This window comes from Anser anser (genome assembly GCF_964211835.1).
Source record: "Anser anser genome assembly, chromosome: 29".
Classification (NCBI taxonomy): Eukaryota; Metazoa; Chordata; class Aves; order Anseriformes; family Anatidae; genus Anser; species Anser anser.
The window spans coordinates 2,195,750-2,216,383 of NC_139750.1; the positions used below are offsets into that span (position 1 = coordinate 2,195,750).

A 20,634-nucleotide genomic window follows, 5' to 3' on the forward strand; every position below is an offset into this window, starting at 1 on the left:
AAGAAGCCCGACCTCTCTGAGGTAGGCATCTGAGCAGGAGAGCTTAAGGATCTGTGGAATTTCACAGAAGAACTGGTCCAGGGCATTGCCTTCTCAGAGAGGGAGGGAAATGGTATTGGCAGTGTGCAGAACAGCATAGAGAAAAGTACTGCCCCAGACAGCTGCTGCCATGTTGACACAAGTCCTGCTGTCCATTAATGTCCCGTATTGCAGGGGTTTGCAGATGGCAACGTAGCGGTCACAAGCCATGATTATTAGAAGAAAAAACTCTGCTGAAAGGAAAAAGAAAAAAGAAAAAAATCTGAGCAACACATTCCAAGTAGGAGATGATTCTTGTGTCCCAGAGGAAATTGGCCATGGCTTTGGGGACAGTGGTGGTAATAGTGCCCAGGTCGAGGAGGGCGAGGTTGAGGAGGAAGAAGTACATGGGGGTGTGGAGGCGGTGGTCGCAGGCTACGGCTGTGAGGATGAGGCCGTTGCCGAGGAGGGCAGCCAGGTAGATGCCCAGGAAGAGCCCGAAGTGCAGGAGCTGCAGCTCGCGCATGTCTGCGAATGGGAGGAGGAGGAACTCATTGGGGAAGCTGCTGTTGGACATTTGCAGCCTCAGGGCATGGTTGCCTGTCCATGGAGGAAAACACACAGACAGTCAGGACAGGGTCTCTGAGCAGAATCCCCTCCGTTTCTCACTGACCATTGCACACTCACTTCCATTTTCCCCTGATCAGGATTGCGTACTTCCAGCTCCTCAGCTAGCACTCCGCCTTGTGCTGGGTGAGTGTACTCTAAGGAAGAAAACTCCCTGCCTGGGGGCTCCTTCACAGGACGCTGAGTGTCTGAGACTGCTCCTCGGGTGACCTCCACCCTGCTGCCCCAAAGAGCTAACTTACCCAATGGCCCCATACCCCATGCAGGGGATGGCAGGAGGTGCCTGTCTATCCTCTGCAGCAGGCTTTCCCTTTGTAATTCCGTTTCTCCCTGCCCATCTCTGCTGCCTGCAGCCATTCCTACAAGGAGCTGCTTCTCTGTCCCCACGTCTGTGCCCTGCCAGTGCTCACAGAACCCATCCCATCTGCTGTGTGCTCAGCTCTGCCCTGCACCCTCTCAGTGTGTGCAGGTGCTGAAGAGCAGGTCACACAAGCCCTGATGAAACTGGGAAGGTGACACTGCTGCCTTCTGAAGGCTTGCGGGTGCTGAAGGCCCTTTCTGAGGTTCCTCATAAAATTCGAGGTGACAGAAACTCAAAATCTTCTCCACTCTGTACAGCTCTGTTTCCATTCCCATCCTGATAAACCAAAGAGAGGTGAAAGTGCAGTTTCTGGACAGCACAGACCATACCAAGCAGCCTCAGCCTTGACCTTCTGTCTGAAGAGTCCCCTCTGACATGGTCTGGGGATGCTGTGGAGCTGTGAGCAACCTGCCCCAGGAAGCCTCTGGGCACCAGCAGGACCCTGCCCTGCCCTGCCCTGACTGGGGGCTTCTTCCACCCACAGCTGTGCCCCACAGCACCCTGGGCATCTCCCTGGGCAGGCTGAGTGCTGAGCCTGGCAGGCGGCAGAGGCCCTGCCCCAGCACACAGCCCCTGGGGCACAGCAGGGACCCTGCTCTGCACCACAGCCCTGGCCACTCCTGCCTGCACCCTGCCTGCACAGCCTGCAGCCAGCCCAGTGAGAAGGAACCCTTCCTGTCCCAATGAAATCTTTAGAAGATAATCATTGGTACAAGGAATATCCCCATTTTCTGCACTAGAGATGCCAGGGCAGCCCCTGTGACAAGTCCTCTCAGCCAAGGGAAGAGGCAGCTATAGAAGTACCCTCTAGGATACTGTATCTGCCTGCCCTCACACAGACACTTACCATGTTAGCTGGGAAGATTTCTCCCGCAGTGAGCTCTCAGCAGCCCCCCTCCACACTGCCTTTAACATCTCCCTCCCTTCTCCCAGCCGCCCTTGTCCCCTGCAGGCAGTGCCCCCAGCCCTGCTGCGCTGTGCAGAGGAGCTGCTCGTGGGCAGAGCTGTCCCTCTGCAGCGCTGCCCGCTTGCCAGGATCTCCCCTTGGGCTCAGGAGCCCGGCCCAGCTCAGCAGCACAGGGAGCTCTTGACAAGTCCCTGGGCCTCCAGGGTAATCTGCTTTGAAACTCACTGAAGCTACCCCTTATGTTTCTTCCCACACCTGGGGAGCTACACTTACTTCCAGCAGTGCCATTTCTCCTATCAGGAGACGTTGCATCAAAAAATCACCTTGTCCTCTTTCAGTTTTAGGCAGGACACCCAGACGGTGACTGGCAGGAATCACGTTTTCACAAGCTGAGGCAAGAGATCACAAGGACTCAATTGATGAATATGATTCTGAGTTAATTACGGTAATTGCAGGAGACTGAGAAGAGCAGTGAGTTGTTCAAATGCAAATACCATTTGACATTTGAAGTGACAGAGGTTGTCCAAGTTAGCAGTCATTAGGACTTTAGAGATTGGTAATATAGGTATTTGCATTTTGTCAGTGTATACTGCCTAAAAATGTTGCCTTCCTTTGCACCTTGTCACTAACCTGGGAGCTGTCCGTTGGCAGTTGGCTAAATCATATAAACCTCCCCTATAACAACTCTCTCTCCTCCCCAAAAGTGGGAGAAAATTAATGAAGAAGGGGTAATTTAGGGACTGTACTTTCTAAAAGGTGTATTATCACTTATTCTGAAGTGACATAGGAGTTACCTGCAGAGAAACAAGCACAGACATGCAAAAGCATTGGACAGCTTGTGGTGGGAATAGCTGAGGGCTCTGGTGTGGCTGGGACCTCCACCAACAGAACTGAGGTCCTTGTCCTCTCAGCTATCTAGGGCTGCCATCTCTTCCACTGAGGACCACCAGAGGAAACCAGCCCCAGGGCCTCGTTGCCTCCTCACCCCCGCACAGAATTTGTGAGGTGTCCAACCACTGTTCTGCACTTGTGGGCTGCTCACCTGGGATCCCCACTAAAAGTCTTTTATTCTCCTTCCTCACACCCCTTGGGATCTGGGACCCCACAATTTCAGGGTCATGACAGCCAGGGCTGACACGGATCTTCACATCCCTGACCAGCTCTTTCTGGCATGCAGGTATCAGATCCAGTTTTGTATTACCTCTGTTGGACCATCTGGCAGCTGGACCAAGAAGCTATCCCAAGACACTCTAGAAACCACCTGGACTGTTTGCACTCAGCTCTGTTCCCCTTCTGGAAAATGGCACGGATGTTAAAAAGCCCTCAGGGAGACCCAGACTCCTACATCCAGAGACTTCTTTGGGGTGCTTAACAATGACTATGTCCACTTCCTTGACATGGCTGCAGGTTCTTTTTCTCCCACCATGACAGCACCCTTAGTGACCCCCTCTCTGATTGGCACCCACAAGGGCTCACAGAACGTTTCACAGGTCACATAGAGGAGCTCCATACATCCAAGCAGCTTCAGTGACGAAATCCAACTCTGGATCATTCCAGCCTGTCTGTCCTGAAGTCTGTACCCACCCAATGAAGGATCCCATAACTGCATGTCCTGTCCCACCATGCCTTGGCAGTGACTCCATGGATGTCAGAAATCACAGGCTGCAGCTTGTTCTGGTCTGTGCTCCTGGCTGAGGGTGTCGGTACATCTTTGGGCTGTCACATCTCAGCTGTGGGACCATGCCAAGCTCTGCCTGCTGTCTGCAGTGACAATGAGAAACAGAGCTGGAACAAGCCGCTCTGGCAAGAGATGGGTTTGCTTTCAGTCTATCTCTGCAGCCCCTGAGGGCTGTTGGTGGTGGTGAAGCTGCTCTCCAAGAATCTCAGGGTACTGCTGAGAGGCATACCCTGAAAATGGTTGGTCTGTAACTTGATGGATATATCAAGGGATAAGTAAAGGATGGAGGAGAGAAAAAACAGGAGTTTGAGAGTGTTGGCACATGAGTGGACTGCCCTACATCTACTAAATTAGGAGGCTCTGTCAATTCCCTTGATGGTAGAGGGGCCTTACAGAGACATCTTGATAGATTTGAACACTGGTCAGTTGCCTACCGTTTTAAATGTAACAAGAACTAATGCCAGATTGTGCACATCAGACTGTGTATTCCAGGACGTACATGCAGATTGAGGGACAAGTGGATGGAGCATAACCCTGCAGAAGGGGATCTGGGGGCTGTGGCTCATAGAATCATAGAATGATAGAATATCCCGAGTTGGAAGGGACCCATAAGGAGCATCAAGTCCAACTCCTGGCACCGCACAGGTCTGCCCAAAATTTTAGACCATGTGACTAAGTGCACAGTCCAATCTCTTCTTAAATTCAGACAGGCTTGGTGCAGTGACTACTTCACTGGGGAGCCTGTTCCAGTGTGCGACCACCCTTCTGGTGAAGAACCTCTTCCTGATGTCCAGCCTAAACTTCCCCTGCCTCAGCTTCATACCGTTCCCACGGGTCCTGTCACTGGTGATAACAGAGAATAGGTCACCTGCCTCTCCACTCCCCCTCGGGAGGAAGTTGTAGACTGCGATGAGGTCCCCCCTCAGCCTCCTTTTCTCCAGGCTGAACAGGCCTAGTGACCTCAGCCGCTCCTCATACGTCTTACCCTCTAGGCCCTTCACCATCTTCGTCGCCCTCCTCTGGACACTCTCCAACAGTTTAATGTCCTTTTTGTACTGTAGTGCCCAGAACTGCAGTACTCATGGTAAGCTCTGGATGAGTCAACAATGTTCCCTGCAGTGACTATGGTGGAGTTGATCCTGCAGGAGGGCAGCATAGCCGACAAATAGCAAGCTCACAACTCTGGTCTTCAGGAGAGCCGTCTTTGGCTTTTTCAACATCTGCCTGGAAGAACACTGTGCGATAAGGCTCTGGGGAGAAGAACAGTCCAAGAAAGCTGGTGAATAGTCAAGGATCACCTCCTCCAACATCAAGAGCAGTCCATCCCAAGAAAGACGAAATCAGGCAAAAATGGCATGAGGCCTGCATGGATGAACCAGGAGGTTCTGGCCAAACTCCAACACAGAAATTAGCATAGAGACCTCAGAAGGCCTCTAATAACCTGAGAAGAATACAGAGGTCTTGTCTGAGTCTGTAGGGTTGAATGTTGGAAATCTAAAGCCCAGCTCTAAAGGAATTTGGCCAAGGATGTCTAAGAGAGTATGAAGGTGTCCTGGTTTCAGTTAGGATAGAGTTAATTTTCCTCCTAGTAGCTGTAGGGTACTGTGTTTTGGATTAGGATGAGAAGAGTGCTGATAACATGTTTGAATTGTTGCAGAGCAGTGTTTACACTAAGCCAAGGACTTTTCAGCTTCTTGCTCTGTCCTGCCAGCGAGCAGGATAGGGGTGCAGCAGGAGCTGGGAGGGGACACACCCAGGACAGCTTACCCAAACTGGCCAAAGGGGTATTCCATACCATCTGATGTCATGCTAAACAATATATAGGGGTGGCTAGCCAGGGTGGAGGGGCCGGCTCCTCAGGGATAGGCTGGGCATCGGTCAGCGGGTGGTGAGCAATTGCATTGTGCATCACTTGTTTCTTACACATTATTATTATTAATACTATTATCATTATCACTATCATTATTATTTTTATTATTATATTCCTGTCTTAATAAACTGCCTTTATCTCAACTCACAGGCTTCACTTTCCCGTTTCTCTCTCCCATCCCAGAGAGGGAGGGGGGAGGGTGTGTGGTGCTTAGCTGCTGACCGGGTTAAACCACAACAGAAGGGTTTCTAGAAGTGTATAGGTGGCTAAAGAAAGGCTCAGGAATATGTGGACCCACTACTGAATGTGGTCCTGGAACTGCTGACACAGGACAGGGTAAAGGCTGAGGTGCTGAATTCCTTCTTCACCTCAATCCCTACTGTCATGGTTGTCCTTTTGGAATCCCAGGTCATAGAGAACGGGGAAAAGTCAGGTGCAAGGAAGATGTACACTTGGTGGGAGTGGATCAAGTCAGGGCATATTTGACCAAATGACACAAGCCTATGGGACCCGATGGGATTCACCCATGAGAGCAGAAGGAGCTGGCTGGTGTCCTTGCACAGCCACTCTTGGTCATCTTGGACCAATCCTGGTGGCTAGCAGAATGTCCGTCTGTTGTGGTTTAACCCAGTCGGCAGCTGAACACCACACAGCCGTTCACTCATGCACCCCCCTCCCTCTCTGGGATGGGGGAGAAAAATGGGAAAGTGAAGTCTGTGAGTTAAAGACAGTTTATTAAGACAGGATAATAATAATAATAGTATTACTAATAATAACGTGTACGAAACAAGTGATGCACAATGCAATTGCTCACCACCCGCTGACCGATGCCCAGCCTATCCCCAAGCAGCTGCCTCCCCACCCTGGCCAGCCACCCCTATATATTGTTTAGCACAATGTCAGATGGTATGGAATACCCCTTTGGCCACTTTGGGTCAGCTGTCCTGGGTCTGTCCCCTCCCAGCTCCTGCTGCACCCCCAGCCTGCCCGTTGGCAGTACACAGTGAGAAGCTGAAAAGTCCTTGGCTCAGTGTAAGCACTGCTTTGCAACAATTAAAACATCAGCATGTTATCAGCACTCTTCTCATCCTATTCCAAAACATAGCACCCTACCAGCTACTAGGAGGAAAATTATCCTAACTGATACCAGGATAATTTCTCAGTTCAGCCTCAATTTTGTCTTCCAAACAAAGACTTTTGTACCATCTTCTGTCTTCCAAGACTTGGTCACATGTTAAAGGAAAGATGAAAACAAAACAAACACTCTTCAAGACAGATGTTGCGCAGAGGTTCTTCAGGGCAGAGGTGTTTTAGTGCAGAGGGTAACTGGCTTTGAGAGAGTTTAGAAACAGTCATGGACTGTGTCTGCACAGCATCAAGGTTTTCTGTTTCTCATACTGCCCCCACGCCATGTAGTTTGGAGTTGTGCAGGACATTGTGATGGGACACAGCCAGGAGAGCTAACCCAAAGTGTTCAAATTGATGTTCCTCACCATCCAGCACCCCCTGCAGCCTACCATCTGACTACCAAAGGCACACCAAATACATGTCCTGTGGAGAGTGGCTGAGAGAGCTGGGATTAGCCTGAAGAAAAGAAGACTCCAGGAGACATTATTGTGGCCTTCCAATACAGAAATGGGGCCTACACACATGTGTAGTGACTAGACTAGACTAGACTAGACTAGACCAGAATAGTTCAGTTGGAAGAGACGCTCAAAGATCATCTAGTCCAACTGCCTGATCTCTCCAGGGGTAAAGAAAAGTTACAGCATATTAATGAGGGCAATGTCCAAATGCTTCTTGAACACTGACAGACCTGGGGCAACAACCAGGTCTCAAGGAAGCCTGTTCCGGTGTTTGACCACCCTCACAGTACAGAAAATGTTTCCTGCTGTCCAGTCTGAATATCCCCCGGTGCATCTACGTGCCATTCCCACACATTCTGTGATCAGTTACCAGGGAGAAAAGATCATCACCTCCCTCTCCGCTTGCCCTCCTAAGACAGTGGCTGAGAGCAGTGAGGTCACCCCTCAGCCTTCTTTTCTCCAGACTAGACAACCCAAAGTGTCCTCAGCCTCTCCTCATAGGACATCCCCTGTTACCAATATTCCCCCCTTTCCCTTGGTTTCCCAACTGACAAGGTTCCTGGTCAGATAACCTTGCTGGACGAAACATTTTCTCCGTCTCCCGTGCTCCCACCAGTCAGTGTGACTGACCAGGACTGGCTCCCTCACTGCCTCCTTTATCACTTGTTGGTCAGGTTTGCGTCATCCCTGGTAGTGTCCAAGGTCAGGTTGGTTGGGACCTTGAGCAACCTGATCTAGTGGGAGGTGACTCTACCGATTTCACAGGGACTGGAACTAGACCTTAAGGTCCCTTCTAACCCCAAATATTCTATGATTCTCTGAGCATTCTGGCTAACAATTGGTTGTGTAGTCTGTGTAGACAGAGGGATATCATTTGCTGTGAAAAAAATTCATTCTCCTGAATGTTAACAAGTGCTTGGAGGAAATGGAATACAGCTGTCTGTCAATCTGTGGGTGTCCTAACTAATAAAAGGACAGGAAAAGATGATTCCCATAAGGAACTCCTATTGTGATATAGGAGAAAAGATAGCACTGAAAGTAGGTGTCTGTCTCTAGCTGACATAAGGAAGAACAGTGATTGCATCAGTTTGATTCAGAGTTGATTTCCCTGGAGGCCCAGGGACTTGTCAAGAGCTCCCTGTGCTGCTGAGCTGGGCCGGGCTCCTGGGCCCAAGGGGAGCTCCTGGCAAGCGGGCAGTGCTGCAGAGAGACAGCTCTGCCCAGGAGCAGCTCCTCTGCACAGCACAGCAGGGCTGGGGGCACTGCCTGCAGGGGACAAGGGCGGCTGAGAGAAGGGAGGGAGATGTTAAAGGCAGTGTGGAGGGGGGCTGCTGAGAGCTCACTGCGGGAGAAATCTTCCCAGCTCTAACATGGTAAGTGTCTGTGTGAGGGCAGGAAATGCAGTATCCTAGAGGGTTCTCCTGCAGCTGCCACTTCCCACAGCCGGCAGGACATGCTACAGGGTCTGTGCTGGCTTCCCTATTGTAGAGGAGAGGGATGTTCCCTGGATACAAAATTACCTGCCAAAGCTGTCAGAGGGACAGGACATGAGGGCTCCTTCTCATGGGCCAGCTGCAGGCTGTGCATCTGGGATGCAGAGCCTGGGCAGGGGTGGCCAGGGCTGTGGTGCAGAGCAGGGTACCTGCTGTGACCCAGGGGCTGTGTGCCGGGGCAGGGCCTCTGCTGCCTGCCAGGCTCAGCTCTCAGCCTGCCCGGGGAGCTGCCCAGGGCGCTGCGGGGAGAAATTTTGGGTGGAAGGAGCCCCCCTTAGCAGAGCAGGGCAGGGCAGGGTCCTGCTGCTGGCAGGGGCTGCTGCCTGGGGTAGGCTGCTCACAGCTCCACAGCACCCCCAGGGCATCTCTAGGGGAGATTCTTGAGAGGGAAGACCAACACCTGCAGTACCTGAAGGGAAGGCACTCTTTGAGTTCTCTGCTTTCAGCTTCCTGCTTTGGAGGGCAGTCAGGGGTATGATAATGGTGTTGTCAGGATTGTAGGAGGGTCTGAAACTCATAGAGCATTACACTGAAAGAGATGTGTAGGTCTTTGAGGAACCTCATAACTTCACTCCACACCCTTTAGCCTACAGACAACACCAACACCACCTTCATTGTTTCTTGTGGGATTGTTGGATGGCCTTCTCAGCACTTGTAAATGGGGAGATGTCTCTGGCCAGTGGACGCCTGAGATCCATCTCTGGTGTTCTTTACCGTATACTGTAGGGCAGTACTGACTCCTGCTGAGCCTACAGAGGATCTGCGTGGTCCCTGAGGCACTCTTAGGCAGAGAAACCCAGAGCTCCAGGGAGGAGCAAGTCTTCTTCAGATGAAGATGCAGTGAGGATGCAGTCTTGGTGAGGATGTTTTCTGTGAAATATAGTTTAGTTTTTGCTCAGAGAAGTCTCTGTAACATGTCTCTGTCTTTTCCAACATGGACACGCAACCATGCCCAGAGGCAGCCAATGTCCAACAGCACCTTCCCCAACGAGTTCCTCCTCCTCCCATTCGCAGACACACGCGAGCTGCAGCTCCTGCACTTCGGGCTTTTCCTGGGCATCTACCTGGCTGCCCTCCTGGGCAACGGCCTCATCCTCACAGCCGTAGCCTGCGACCACCGCCTCCACACCCCCATGTACTTCTTCCTCCTCAACCTCGCCCTCCTCGACATGGGCTCAGTCTCCACCACTGTTCCTAAAGCCATGGCCAATTTCCTCTGGGACACCAGGGCCATTTCCTATGCAGGCTGTGCTACCCAGGTGTTTTTCTTTGTTGTCTTTGTCGCAGCAGAGTTTTCTCTTCTCACCATCATGGCCTATGACCGCTATGTTGCCATCTGCAAACCCCTGCACTATGGGACAATGGACAGCAGAACTTGTGTCAACATGGCAGCAGCTGTCTGGAGCAGTACTTTTCTCTATGCTATGCTGCACACTGCCAATACGTTTTCCCTTCCTCTCTGCCAAGGCAATGCCCTGGATCAGTTCTTCTGTGAAATTCCACAGATCCTCAAGCTCTCCTGCTCAGATGCCTACCTCAGAGAGGTTCGGCTTCTTGTGGTTAGTGCCTGTTTACTATTTGGGTGTTTTGCCTTCCTTGTGCTGTCCTATGTGCAGATCTTCAGGGCTGTGCTGAGGATACCCTCGCAGCAGGGACGACACAAAGCCTTTTCCACATGCCTCCCTCACCTGGCCGTCGTCTCCCTGTTTCTTATTACTGTCACATTTGCTACCTGAAGCCTTCCTCCATCTCTTCCTCTTCCCTGAATCTTTTGCTGGCAGTTCTGTACTCCGTGGTGCCTCCAACACTTAACCCCCTCATCTACAGCATGAGGAACCAGGTGCTCAAGGATGCAGTGTGGAAACTGATGACGTGGATTTTTTTTCAGTACTCATAAAGATCCCTTCACTCTCCAGTAATGAACCCCAGTACATCCCCTTCCAGGACTGTGTTTTGCTGCTGCTGCTGCTGCTGCTGCTTCTTCTTCTTCTTCTTCTTCTTCTTCTTCTTCTTCTTTCTTCTTCTTCTTCTTCTTCTTCTTCTTCACAACAAACATTTATACTCTTTAGAAACACACATTTGCATAATATACTCGTAATCATCAGTTATCTTCATATTCATTGGATGAATGTATATTCCATCCTCTTTAATCACAGCCCCTTTATTAATCTGATTGGTCCCTTTTTCCGTTACTTAGATACTTTACTGATTACATTGGATTTCAGTGGTATTTAAATTAGTTTCCAAACCATTTATTCACCTAGCAATAATCTCCCAGATACCCCTAATACTTATCCTAACTACTATCTCTAGATCAAAAGAGCATTTATGGTATGCACTTTAGCAGCAATACTGGTTTTACTACTAATACACCTATTGCCATGTTAACTTTTACCAACACTTCCCCCCTTTGAAATTATTTCAATCCTTCAAGGAGGGCGAATGCTTTCACTAACTGATTAAAATGTCTTGCGCTCAGCATACATCAATAACATAATCAAGAAAATTACAAAGATTAGGATTGTCACAGCATTCCGTAAATCCACTACTTCTGCTTTATGTTGTATTCGTTTTTCTGGCCAGGTTCATTTAATCTGAAATGGATGCCATCTTTAACCTCTGGGTTCCTCAGGTTCTCTCTGAAATCCAAAATTGTCATATGCCGGTGGAGGGTTTTGCGGATGTGGCTCCATGTGCCGAGCAACGGTCTGCATCACTTTCCGGTTCCAGGTTGTCTTCTTCAGGATTAGACTTTTCAGCATTACAAATGTTAACCAAATTAATACCCCTACAATTACCAATATAATTACTCTCTCCAGTAAGGATTTGACCCGATTACTAATATTCCATCCGCTAAAAATTTTGTCCAACCAGCTTGCTGTCATATCTTTCTCTTCCTGTTCTGCATCTCGTTCCATTTGAGCCAGCTGTTCTATGTCATGTTCTACATCAATAGTCACATTTGGAATGTGGATGCAGCAATGGTCAATACGACCTTTTAGAAATCTGTACACTCCATGCAGTATATAAATTCCAAGAAATTCCTAATAGCCTGCTTACGTCTTTAACCACAGATGCAAGAAAGTGCGGTCCCCTATCTGAGGATATTCTTAACGGTACCCAAACCTCGGAATGATTTCCTGTAATAACCATTTTACTGTCTCTTTAGCTTGATTGGTGCAACAGGGAAGGGCCTCTGGCCATCCAGAAAAGGTGTCAACCCCTGCTAACAGATACCTATATCCCCTAGTCCTAGGTAACTCTACAAAATCAATTTGCCAGTAATCTCCTGGTTCTATTCCTACTCTCACTCTTCCCATTTCAGCATGTTTTCTTGCTACTGGATTATTTTTCAAACAAATCTCACACTTTGACACTACTGACTTTGCCATTGTTAACATATGTGTAGAGATAATGCTACATTTTAAAAATGTTACCGTTGCCTCTGTGCCCCAGTGACACTCGTTATGTCTTATCTGAAGTATTTCCCGCATCTCCAAAGGGGGTAGTACTACTTGGCCCGTAGCGGTTACATACCATCCATCAGAGTTCTTTCAGGCCTTTAGGAGATTTGCTAATTTCTCATCCTCTGATGAGTATCTTGGTTCCTTGGGAAGATTAAGATGAGTGGGGCCTACCTTGAGTGGTACCAGAGCCATCACACTCCACACCTCCCGAGCAATTTGTCGAGCTGCTCGATCTGCCAACCGATTCCCTTCTGATATTTTCGAGGTTCCTCCTTGATGGGCTTTACAGTGTATAATAGCCACTTGTTTTGGTTTTTGTACTGCATTTATTAAATTTAACACATCCTCTTGATACCTTATGTTGGCCCCTTGTGAGGACAACAGCCCTCTTTCTTTCCATAATGCTCCATGAACATGAACTACTCCAAAGTCGTACTTTGAATCTGTCCAAATATTTACCATCTTTTCTTTGCTCAGTTCCAGTGCTCGAGTTAGAGCTATCAGTTCTGCTCGCTGTGCCGATGTTCCAGGTGGTAAAGGTTTTGCTTCAATCAGTGTTTTCAGGGTTGTCACTGCATACCCTGCATATTGTGTTCCATTTTCCACAAAACTACTACCATCAGTAAAAAGCTCCCAGTCATACCTTTCAAGGGGTACATCCTTCAAATCTTCACGGCTAGCATGAGTATGTTCAATTATTTCCACACAATTGTGTTCCAATGGTCCTTCTTCTGGAACAGTTCCTAGAAATACTGCTGGATTTAACAAGTTAGTCATTTTAGAGGTTACATTATCTTGTTCAGTTAATATTGCCTGGTATTTCATCATCCGGCTGGGTGATAACCAGTGGCCCCCCTTTTGCTCCAAAAGGGTTGTTACAAAATGTGGTACAAAAACTTCAATATGTTTTCCCAAGGTAAGTTTCCTTGCTTCCTGGATTAAGAGAACTGTTACTGCCACTGCTTGCAAACATGAAGGCCACCCTGCACTTACAGCATCCAATTGTTTGGAAAAGTATCCCACAGGCCTTTACCAGCTTCCCAGCCGCTGGGTTAGTACCCCTAATGCTAGTCGTTGCCTTTCATGTACAAATAACTGGAAATCTTTTGATGAATCTGGTAGACCCAAAGCTGGTGACTTCGTTAGAGCGTCTTTAAGTTTCTTAAAAGCTTCTTTCTGTATTTTTCCCCAAATAAAATTCTGTGCCTTCTGAGCTTCGTAAAGAGGCTTAGCTATAAGTCCATAATCCGCTATCCATAGTCTGCACCACCCAGCCATTCCTAAAAAGGCTCTTAGCTCGTGGAGATTCTGAGGTTCCGGGATAGCACATATAGCTTTTATCCTGTTGATGCCCAGACATCTTTGTCCCTGAGAGATCTCACACCCCAAATATGTTACAGTTGAGCAAACTATTTGTGTCTTTTCTTTTGAAACTTTATAGCCACCCATTCCTAACTGATTTAAAATCTCAACGGTTATTTGGGTGCAGAGTGACTCATTCTCTGTGGCAATCAAAATATCATCTACATATTGTAACAACAAATACTGACTTCTGGGTACCTGTATTTGTCCTTGCATTGTCCAGATTTCCAGTTCCTTGGCCAGCTGGTTCCCGAAGAGGGTCGGGCTATTCTTGAAGCCTTCCAGAAGTCTTGTCCAAGTTAATTGTGTCTTCCGTCCATTTTGCAGGTTTTCCCATTCAAAGGCAAATAATTTCCTACTATCTTTATCAAGAGGTATGCAAAAGAAGGTATCCTTTAAATCTATTACGGTAAACCATTTGTATTTCTCTCTCACAGATGTTAACAATGTGTAAGGGTTAGCTACTACCGGGTGAATGTCCTTTGTTATTTCATTTATTGCTCCAAGATCTTATATCAATCTATATTCGCCATTCGGCTTCTTTACTGGAAAAAATGGAGTATTATATTCCGATTTACATTCCTCCAAAATCTGATATTGAAAAAATTTGTCAATAATTTTCACTATTCCCTGTCTAGCTTCTATCTTGAGTGGATATTGTTTGATTCAAACAGGTCTGGCTCCATCCTTTAATTCCACCTTTACCGGTTGTGCCAGTTTTGATTTCCCTGGTATACCTGTTTCCCATACTGCATTTTCTACTTCTCTTGGAATTTTAACAAAGAGTTTATCTTTGATCATCAGGATTTGTCCTGTTTTGGACTCAGGTACCTTCATTATTAATTCTCCATCCTCAAAGGTTATTGTTGCATCTAATTTAGCTAATAAATCCCATCCCAAGAGTGGAATTGGGCATTCTGGTACATACAAAAATTCATGGGTTAATTCCTTACCTCCAAAGCACATATCAAGAGGTTGTAAGAATGGCCGTTCTTCCTGCTTTCCCGTGGCTCCAATTATTGTAGTCATCTTATTTCCTAATTGTCCTTTTAAACTATTTAACACTGAATATGTTGCTCCTGTATCTATCAAGAACCTCACTTCCTTGACCCCTAATTGAATCTTTACTAAAGGTTCTTTAGCTGCTTTATGTTCTGTATCTAGTCAGCTACTAAAATCTCCCAGCACCATTGCCTTAACGGCTTCCTGATTCTGAAGCGAATTTCCCGAGAATTGTTGGTCTCTCCTAAACGGACACTCATTTTTCCAATGCCCTTCCTTTTTACAATAAGCACACTGATTCAATCCTAATCTTCCTCCTGGATTTCCACTAAAGTCTCCACGACCCCTTCCTATACTAACTCCCCATCCTCTAACAAATCCTCTTCCTCTCCCTCTGAATCCTTGGTTTCCTTTGCCTTGAATTACTGCTAAGAAGTTCTGTTGCTGCCTCCTAGTGGAGTCCTTTTATCTATTGTTATATACTTTCCAGGCTATTTCTAACAACCTATCCATATTTCTCAGATCTGCCCTTGTTCTAGTGGGGCTGATGGTGTTACTTCCAAATCTATATTTCCATCATCCTGTCTATAATACATACCATTTTCTAACACTTGATGCCCTATACAGCGCTTTTCTCCTGTACGTGCTTGCACTGCTCATCAACAGTTATTTTAGCCAACATTATCCCTCAAGTGCGTTGCCACTCAGGCTTATCCCGCAAATAGAAAACTAGCTCTACATGTGGAATCTCATCCCACTTGCCTTCTCGCTTACAGAACAACATTAATTGTAAGATAGCATTATATTGCAAGGTTCCATTTTCTGGCCAACTCTCTTGATCTTCTAATTCATACTGTGGCCACCAAACATTACAGTAATCAACTAATTTACCTTTTCGTAACTCCTGTCCAAAGCCCCCCTCCTACCAGTGTGCTAGTAAACAGCCCAAAGGGGAAGATCGCAGTATGGGAGTATTGCTACCCAAAATACCTTTAAGTTTTTCCATTATAGCTATAGCTTTTTACCAAACCAAACCAGACACGGAACCTGCAGCAAAACCAGACCACTGATGCCGAACCTGCAGTGCTTTCACAACTGTCTTACGGACGGCACCTAGGCTTACCATGGGAATTCCCTGGACCAACTGTGTGTGGCTTTCGCCACATCTGACCAGCAGGCTCCCAGACCAGATCGGTACCGATTACCAGAAAGCACCTTGTTAGCAGCAATACTGATTTTACTACTTATACACCTGTTGCCACGTTAATTTTTACCAACATTATTATTATTATTGTTGTTGTTGTTGTTGTTGTTGTTGTTGTTGTTGTTTTGTCATTATTAGTGCTTGTGCGCCTTGCATTCCTACATAAGTGTTTGCATTCCCCCTTTCCTCCCTTCCCCTCCGCCCCCTGCTATAAATGAATGAAACTGTTCTGTCCCATACGGAGACTGTATAAATGTGCATCTAGCACTGTGAGTCAGTGAAGACTCTTTCATGATATCTTCGTAATAAAACGGAATTACCCCAGTGCAACGCCTGAAGGCTGAGCTTTCCTTCCCAAACCACTGCCAAGAATAGGCCCAAAGGATTGCTCCCCACAAGGATCTGTTCCTGCTTCAGTTCAGGAGATAATGGCTCATTGTTGCATTTTGACCTGTCAGAGACCAAGTGTGGGAGTGTGGCCATGGGGGTCGACAAGCCCCATGGTTGGTGATAACATGGGACTCTTAACTATGAGGCCATCAGGAATGTAAAGAGTCTAGGGGGAGCAAAGAAGGGCGATTCAGGAGACACCTTGCCGTCTCGGGTTACTTGTTCTCCAGTCCTTAAGGCATGGAAGTTGCTGGGTGTTTGGGGTTGCTGGGCAAAGTTGTTTGGCCAATGAATAGTTAGTGGAAAAGTACTGCTGTGGGGCAAATAGTATAAGAAGGGAGCCTGTCCTCAATATGGGGATGCAACAAGGAGAATGAAGTTATGGCCTCCTTATGAGAGATGAAGTTAGGCCCTCAGTAAGAGAGAAGGAAGTTTTGTCATCAATAAAGTAGTAGCAGTTACTGATCCTAAAAGAACCCTGGTGTTCGTGTGGTCATTACGCCACAGGGCATCACACAAGCACCATGCCAGCCAGGTGCCTTCTGCTGGCCTGTGAAAGATGCTGGGAGATGTGAGCCTAAAAGTCCATCTGGCAGCCAGGAGGTGAGGGCTGACCTGGCAGACACTTCAGAAAGATGGGACCTCCCAGTTCCTTGCCCAGCCATGCTCCTGCTCCTGGTCTCTCAGCTCCAGAGGCAGAAGTGACCTCGCAGCCCCCATCAAAGCCAATTGCTTCTTACTGGAATCATAGTTTCTCAAACATAGTCGACGCCCTATAAGAACATCCCAAACTGGCACCCTCCTTGACGCTCAGCACCTAATGCAAAAAAAAAACAAGGTCGTTGTCATCCTCTAAGGCCATGTACCTAATGATGGCCTTTCAGCTTCTGTGACGGACAGGAGACGCCTATATGCAAGCTCTGTTAGGTACTAGCGCAGGACTGACTTTGAAATAAAGATTTACAGTAGCTTAATGTCAGTGGCTCCTCAGTTACTTATGACATCTAAAATGACATCCTCGTACACCAGCCATGTGCCTGAAGGGGGCCTATTAGGCCCTCAGGCAGAAGTGCCCTGACAGCCACCTGCACAGTCATGGGCCTCCTGCTGCCTCCTGAGATCCTGAGGCACAGCTGACCTCAGCAGAGCATCTCCACCCATCTCCTCCTTGAGTCCTGTGACCTGACCAGATCCATGTCACCCCACCTGCCTCCTCCAAGACCAAGTGATTGCTGCAGGACATTTCAATCTCTGCCCAGAATCATGCAGCCAAACTGCTTCAGTTTTGTGATAATAAGCAGGAATTAGGGATTTGAGGATTAGGAGTTCAGGTTAGGGTTTAGGGATTAGTTCTTTCAGTCCAGGTTCAGGGATTGGGCAGAGGCTAAGTGGGAGGCTTTAGTGTTCTGCTTTGAGTACACAGTCAGTGTCTAGGGTATGGGCTAGAGTTTTGGTTAGAGTTTTATTATGTGCTTTTATTACGGAAGGAGGGGTGGTGTTAAAGGCTAGCAATATAATGCTAGGGAATAAGGGCTAGGAATTAGTGTGACCAATATGTTAAGACTAATGGTAACAGGTAATGTGTCTGGGATTTGACTTCAAGGTAAGATTTGAATTTGGGGATTAGATCAATGGATTTCTTCCAGGGTGAGGGATAGCATTAAGGATAACACCAGGTTTAAAGGTTCCTGGTTAGAAATATTACCAGTGGTCTAACATGAATGTTTTCCCAGTGAGTGTTGCAGCAGCAGCCTTACCTGAATCCCTCTTAACTCTCCAAAATCTTTCCTTTCTGTTAGCCAAACCCCTCTTCTCTCCCCCAGATTTCTCACCATTATTCTCCCAGCTTCCCCCTGGCCTCCTGTTAACATGTCACCCTGTTGGGGGCAGCTTCCTGATGGCCTTTATGACCTCAGAGGCTCTGCCTCCCTGCTGTTGGCCAGCCAGGGGCTGGGACAGAAGTGACCTCACAGCCAGCATCCACAGGGCTACAAGGAGCTGATGTGCTCAGGAGGCCTCTTCCCAGTGCCCCCAGGAGCAGTGGGTGCAGGGGATGCCCTGCACAATCCCTCAGGTACTCTGCCTGCCAACCAGCTCGTGCTTCAGAAGGCCTTCCACAAGTCCAGACTCAGGTTTTTCCATGTAGCCTTTAGTAACTCCAGGGCATACTGAAGGAAATGGCGACTTCCGTGTGGAAAATTGAATCAAGAACTGAATACATGTTGTAGGAGAATGTTGAGAGCTCTGCAGAGAAGAAATTAGTGTGAAAGTCCTGTTGATTAGCATTGGTCATATCCATATCCATTAAAAATGACCCAGCCCAGACTTCTCTGTGGTTCCCCCCAGCCTCTCCCAGGAGGCCAGCACAGCCCATGTCCTCCTCCCCAGCTCTCCACACCTCCCTGTGCTCTTCCCAGCCCAGCCCAGCCCAGCCCAGCCCAGCCCAGCCCAGCAGAGCAGCCCAGGCTGGGCTGGACCCAAAGCATCAAATGGAGAAGTGGAGGGCAGTGGCAGTGTCCCTGCCCTGCCATCTACAGGAGATTCCCCACTCCCAGGCAGCCTGCAGCCCTCCAGGACAGTCCCGCTCCCCAGCACTGCACAGCACAGCACCACACTGCTGGCCCTGGGGCTCCTCAGGCAGCACCACTGCACACACACAACGCCCTGCTCTGCTCCCGGGACACCCCATGTCCCACACAGCCTTGCCTCAGCCCACCACGTCTGGGCTGGCCTGAGCAGCCATTCCTGCAGCCCCTGCCCATGCTGCCCACAGCTGGTGGTGCTGCTCTGTGGAGCGAGGGGGCTGTGGTGCACGGGGCCATGGGGCACTCTGCAGGGCCGTGCTGGTCAGGCTGAGAAGGCAGAGCCATCTGGTGGGGGGCGCTGCCACTGACTGCCTCCCACACAAGTGGTTCTTTGGCCATGGAGGGTGCGCACAGATAGCTGGCCTTCTTCAGAGTCAGAGGCTCATGCAATAACCCAAGCTGGAAGGGACCCACAAGGGTCATCATGTCCAACTGATTTCCAATATCAAAAGATATTTTGGGGTTATTCACTCAATCCAGTCTATGAAATTTCACCAGAGGTACTAATCAATACAGTCATCAACAACTTGGATGAGGGATTAGAACGTTCTGTCAGCAAGTTTGGTGATGACACAAAACTTGGAGGAGCGGCTGGCATGCCAGAAGGTTGTGCTGCCATCCAGAGAGACCTAGACAGGCTGGAGAGTTGGGCAGGGGAAACTTAATGAAATATAATGAGGGCAAGTGTAGAGCCCTGCATCTGGGCAAGAAAAACCCTGGACACCAGTGGCTTGTGGTTAGTAGGTCAAGAGAGGTTCCCCCCCCCCCCTCCATCTGCCCTGGTGAGACCACATCTGGAATATTCTGTCTAGTTCTGGGCCCCTCAGTTCAAGGACAGGGAACTGCTCAAGAAAGTCCAGCTCAGAGCCACAAGGATGATTAAGGGAGTGGAGCATCTCCCTTATGAAAAGAGGCTGAGTGAGCGGGGTCTCTTTAGCTTGGAGAAGAGGAGACTGAGGGGTCACCTTATTAATGTTTATAAATATGTAAAGAGTGAGTGTCAGGAAGATGGAGCGAAGCTCTTCTCAGTGACATCTAATGATAGGATAAGGAGCAATGGGTGCATGCTGGAACATAGGAGGTTCCGCTTAAATATGAGACAAAACTTTTTTATGGTAAGGGTGACAGAGCACTGGAACAGGCTGCCCAGGGGGGTTGTGGAGTCTCCTTCTCTGAAGACATTTAAAACCCACCAGGACATATTCCTGTGTGACCTGATCAAGGTGTTCCTGCTTCGGCAGGGGGATTGGGCTAGAGGATCTTTCAAGGTCCCTTCCATCTCCTAACAGTCTGTGATTCTGCAATTCTGTGAACTTATTCAGCGGACAGCTTTCGCTATGCTTGCTGTGTTCCTGGAGTTACAGAGCTCTAATTTACATGTTCCCACCCAGATTTAGCACTTTATTGCTGGGTGGCTCCACCTTGGACACGCTCGTACTGTGTGGGCTCCATGCACTGCTGACTCCCAGGAGCACACGGTCCTTCCCAGTTCCCGTGGCTCTCCTGGCAGCTCCTGCTTCACTCCAGGAAGACACCTGTCTGCCATCAGCCCTCTTGCATGCTGTGGGCACTGGCAGGTGAATTCACCATCTCCATGGATGCTGGCACCAACAGGCAGGAGTGCAATCAGCCCTCCCTACCTAAAAGATGATTCTGGGGTTCTGATCTCACGCCCTGGAATCCACAGAGAAACAAGCAAAACAAGGAGCCTCCTTCAAGTCCATTCCTTCGCAATATCCATGAGAGAAACTCTGGGAGAAAAGCTGAGCCTTCAGGCAATGCCCTGAGCAGCTCCACTTTATGCTGGAGATGCTGGTACAGAGCAAGCTGTGTTAGAAAAGTGCCCCTGGCCTGTCCCTGCCCTGACACTGCTGTTGTGTCAGGACTATTTTTCCCTCCACCTCTGTGCACAGCCAAGTGACCCTGCAGCTCCACAACATCCTGTGGAAGGATCCCAGGACAGCAAGTCACTGAAGGTTCCTTTCTTTAATTTAAATACACAGAGAGCTTGAATAATCACACACATATATATGCCAAACATATAAAGAAGTATCAAATGAGCCAGTAATGAGTTACATCGTGTT

At 48.5% G+C, this 20,634-nt stretch overlaps 1 pseudogene across 1 annotated transcript; it reads left to right on the forward strand.

Annotated features, from left to right (window-relative positions):
* The first annotated feature begins 8,208 nt into the window (after positions 1-8,208).
* Positions 8,209-10,541, forward strand: LOC310887823 (olfactory receptor 14I1-like; annotated as a pseudogene). Its single transcript has one exon. The product of its transcript is annotated as an olfactory receptor 14I1-like (transcript).
* Positions 10,542-20,634: the final 10,093 nt, after the last annotated feature.